This window comes from Grampus griseus (assembly GCF_964374135.1).
Source record: "Grampus griseus genome assembly, contig: HAP1_SCAFFOLD_602, whole genome shotgun sequence".
Taxonomy (NCBI): domain Eukaryota; kingdom Metazoa; phylum Chordata; class Mammalia; order Artiodactyla; family Delphinidae; genus Grampus; species Grampus griseus.
In genome coordinates, this window is record NW_028132856.1 from 41,346 (window position 1) to 46,083 (window position 4,738).

The following is a 4,738-nucleotide window of genomic DNA, read 5'->3' on the forward strand; positions in this document are numbered from 1 at the left end:
CTATGTCCAGCTCCTTCCAGAGGTCTCTGCCCAAAGGTCCGCCAAGCTTCTCAAAGTCAGTGCAGCCCAAACTGAGTTGCATTTTTTTTCTTGGAAGTCCCTTTGCTAAGAAAGCCACTAATGCGCCCCCCCAAGCTCCAGAAATGGCTGTTGCCTCACCCCACCCCAGCAGCCCACACCATGATCCCACTGCTGCAGGACTCCCCACCATCCTCTCTTTCTTTTCAGTCCTGGGATGCACACCAAACTTTCCCTCATCGCAAAGGCCCTCATGTGGCAGACAAATACACATGGGTCACCACATGTTGTCACTGCTGGTAAAGAGCTACAGGATCCCAGAGCAGAGGACAGACATATCTCCCTGAGCCGGTAGAGCACAGGCCACTGCAGCAGCAAAGACCATGAAAGGAGTGAGGCAGGCATCATGCTGCAGCATCTCCCCACTCTTCCCCCAGTGCACCCTGTGTTCCCAAGCCACCATCTTGGTGGGCTGCCATCCTTGTGTGGTGTTAGGGGCATGCCCATTTATTCCTTCATTCCCTTATTCATTCATCTTGTATGTTTCCTGCTCAGTGCCACTATGGCGAGAGGAGAACTCATCCTTCGAGTCCCAGCTCAGATGTTGCCTCATCCATGAAGACATGCTGATGGCCACCCATTCTTGCTGACTTTGGCCTCATGTGCAACACCCCAGGGCTGTGATCATGCTTTGATTACCTCTCCAGCCTGTGAACTCTGAGGACACTGGGCGAGACTCAGAGAGGAGCTCGTAAATGTGTGGTGATGGCTAAATGACTGAACAGTGAAAGGATTAAACACAGGCCATGTGTAAGTCAAGTTCACTGAAGGTCAGTTTCCTCCTCCTCCTCCTCCTCCTCCTCCCTCATTCAAGGACCAGGAGGCCGAGGGACGTTACTCACCTTCATCTCCTCTGCCACTTCAGTAGTCTGGAGGTCTGTTATCTTTCATTTCAATTTGTTTACACTTTAAAGACATTTCATGGCTGTACCTCTCAGTATTGAGAACCTTAAAGGCAGGAGTCCTTCTGTGGTGCCTGACCAAGGAGAAGACATTATGGGAGCACATGGTGTTGAGGAGGACGTGGCCCTGTGTCTGGACCCCTGGGCAGTGGGAAGTGGGGAAGCAGAAACAGAGGAAGTTTTCACCCCTCCCCCACCAGGACACATTCCTCCCTCTTTGCCTTTAACCAACCTGATTATGATTACCTGGGATTCAGTGTTTCTCCTTGGTAGATTTACCGGCCACCAGACCTCAGTTCTAAGCTTTCTGCATGGCCTACTTCAAGTCAATAGTGCCTTTGGGACCTCTGTTCCTAACTCTAAGTAAATCTGACAGTTATGCTGGCTGAGGTGGAGCCTGGATGAGTTCCTGGCATCTCACTGTAAGATGCTCAACTCTTGCTGTCCCCTGTCACTGATGTCCCCGTAACCCCAGCTTGCAATATGGTGGTGGAATGTTTTCATAGAGGAATGAAAGAGTGAGTAGGAGAAGGGCAGGTGGTGTCAGGGCGGCACTGAAATACAGGGGACAGGACTTTGCTATTGGCTGGTCCTGACCTTTTGCAACTGGTCACACACCCTGAGTGTGCACAGTCTCCTGGGAAATCAAAAGTCCCAGCCTGAGCTTGTGGTCCACAGAGGGCTGAAGGATGTGACAGAAGCGGCCCACTCACAGGAGCCTGGGGAGCCCAGGGCTCAGAGCACACTGGGGAGTGCAGCCTGGCTGGCAGTGTGCCTCCCTGGATGCCATCATCGTACGCCACACCACTCTGAGGATAACTGGGCTGTACTTGATTGGGAGACTGTGGGTTCCGGGGGATCACGCTTTTGCCACCTCTGTCTCCTTTCGTCTCTCTGTCCATTTTCCACCACTACCCCACTCCCTGCACAGGTGTTGTCTTCTTTGGCCGGCAGCACGAGGCAACCATTGGTGGAGTCCTGGTCGGGGTAGGTGATTTGTGGGGTTGTGAGAAAATACAACAGGACTGCGCTCGTGTCCGTGGGGCTTGGGGGAAGCTGTAGGATGGTGGAGCAAGTTGAGAATCTGCAGGAAAATATGACATAATATCATGGAGCTGTGTGCATAAAATGGTTATGATGGAATTTATATATTCTGTGTTTCACATTTTAAAAAATGATAGAAAGTGTCTGTGTACGTGTGTATATCTTAATGATCTAGAATGGCAAATTCTTATTTCTTATTTATTTATTTATTTATTTATGGCTGCATTGGCTCTTCGTGACTGTGTGAGAGCTTTCTCTAGTTGCAGCGAGCTGGGGTTACTCTTCATTGTGATGCGTGGGCTTCTCATTGCGTTGGCTTCTCTTGTTCCAGAGCATGGGCTCTAGGCTTGCAGGCTTCAGTAGTTGTGGTTCGTGGGTTCTAGAGTACAGGCTCAGTAATTGTGGTGCATGGGTCCTCAGCGCCATGTGGGATCTTCCCGAACCAGGGCTCGAACATGGGTCCTCTGCATTGGCAGGCGGATTCTTAACAACTGCTCCACCAGGGAAGCCCTAGAATGGCAAATTCTTAAGTGAAACAGACGAATGAACCACAGGCTAAAACATGGATGAGACGCCACAACATGACACTAAGTGTGATAAGCCAGACAGAGATGTCCAGAATTGTGCAATTCCAATTACTTGAAATATACAGGACAGGCAAATCCATAGACAAAAAGCACAAAGGGGGTTGCTGAAGGCTAATGTGGAAGAGTGGGGAGGGGAAGTGGTTGTAAAATGAGGTCTGGATTTCTTTCTGAGGTGATGGAATGTTCTCAATTAGTACTGATGATGGTTGTACAACTTTCTATGTCAACTCTAAATCACTTAATTGTACACTTATGAAAGGGTGAATTTTATGATATGTGTATGTATCTCACTTTAAAAATCATCATGAGTAAATGTGATTTTTATAAGAGAACGTCAAAAAAACATATAATCCTGAGTTGTTTCTTTATTGGTTGGTTCTCATTCTCACTCTACTAAGCTCTGTAGACATGACGAAAGACCTCCCAAGCGAGACAAGCACTATTTGTTCAGAGCCGGCGCTACAGACTGAGAGGCACAGACACCGCCTCTCACGTTACACTGACCCAAGCACACGCAGAAGTGCTTTCTGGTGGCAAAAAAGAAAGTTGTGATGTGAGGAAGCTGGAGGCGGCGGACAAGAAGAGGGGAAGCCCGCATGACTGCCTAGGGCAACATATTTGGCTTTCCTACATTCTGCTCTGAATGCAAAGGGTGAATAATGAGGAAGTTTTCAGTCGCTGAGCAAGTACTGACCCTTGGGGTCTGTTGCTGCACAGATTTGTGTCTGGCTTTCCAGATTGCGTCCTGCGGGGGGTGGGGCAGGACTTCATGATTAGAGGGATGAGTTCCCTGACTCCCAGGCGTAGATAGAAAATTCTGTATTCTGGAAACCCTCTTTCAACATCTTCAAATACTCTTGGGATAAAGAATCTTTAGTCAGTGTTTTCAAAATTAACTGCAAACAGTGGTAATAATTACACTAGTGTTGAGTAACGAAAACAATGGTAATTTTCATTACCAAAATCTCAGGATTTCTTATTTCATGAATGCCCACATTGTGGTGAGTCTACTGTGAGTCTTACACTGAAAGAAAAAAAAAAACCACATTAATCCAATATATATTTTTCTTGTCCCCAATATCGTTGCCAAGCCATCTGGTCGACCTTGCTGCAGGAGCCCCCCAGGTGAAGCTCCACTGGTGCGAATCTCAGCGGGACGAACCGGGGTTGTGCAAGGGCGCAGGTGTACAGCCGCCGCCCTAACTCCTGGGGTCGACCCAGGCCGCCATTCGTCGCGTTGCTCGGTCCGGTGTGAGCCACCGCGGGTCCAGAGACCGTTCCTAGTATCCAGAGAGAGGGCTTATTCCGTGGGGGAGCCTCAGACAACCGCTTCCAACCAGGATTGCGCACGGGCTCGTGGCTCCTCCGGACCATCTGCGGACGGCCCAGGCCGCATCCTGTTTTCCAAACGTTTGTTAGGGGCTCCGACCACCGAGACACAAGTGGGACGGCCGCCGCGTGGAGCGTCCTCCCCGCTCGCCCGCGACACTCCGTGTCGTACCCCGCGGTGAGGGGACCTGCGTGTGCTGTCGACACACAAGCGCTACGCCGAGAACAGGTGACGAGAACATTGTATATGCAGCCTGACCTGAAGGGAATCCCATCTACGGACCCACGTGACCCCTTCGCGTGGAAGCTGGAGAAACGAAGGTGGTCGCCGGGGAGCAGCTCCACTGCCGCGACGGCACCTGGACGGACACGGATCCCCAAGGCGGCGAGGACGCACCCCCAGACGGCCTGTGGGTCGGGCGTCATGGTCCCGCGGGAAGGAGGAAGAGGAGGCCCGCTGACGCCCTCCCAGTGCTCCTTGTTTCTCCATCCGGGCCGGCTCCACTCCGGCGAGAGACGTAAAAAGTTGGTGAATAAGTTCGGGATCCAGCGGAGAGGCCGAGGAAAGCCAAGCGCCGTTCGAGTACATCCGTGTCGTTCCGCACCGTCGGATGACTCGGAAAAATTGAGAAAGTACGACCACCAGGACGTGGAGGACGACGTCGGGCACGGACACCGTGTCCTATAACCACGCTCAGTCTTGCGGGCGGAGGGGTACCAGGGCGTGCTGGTAGACCCACCAGGACCACCCCAACCACAGCCCCGAAGCGCAAGGCCGGCCTCACACCACATGAATCT

At 51.5% G+C, this 4,738-nt stretch overlaps 1 long non-coding RNA gene across 1 annotated transcript; it reads right to left on the reverse strand.

The window, feature by feature from the left end:
* Positions 1–2,261: 2,261 nt before the first annotated feature.
* On the reverse strand, positions 2,262–4,362 carry LOC309817831. Its single transcript, XR_014296267.1, has 3 exons — positions 4,200–4,362; positions 3,571–3,635; positions 2,262–2,534 (listed from the first exon to the last, which is right to left on the reverse strand). It is a non-coding gene; the product is annotated as an uncharacterized lncRNA (long non-coding RNA).
* Positions 4,363–4,738: the final 376 nt, after the last annotated feature.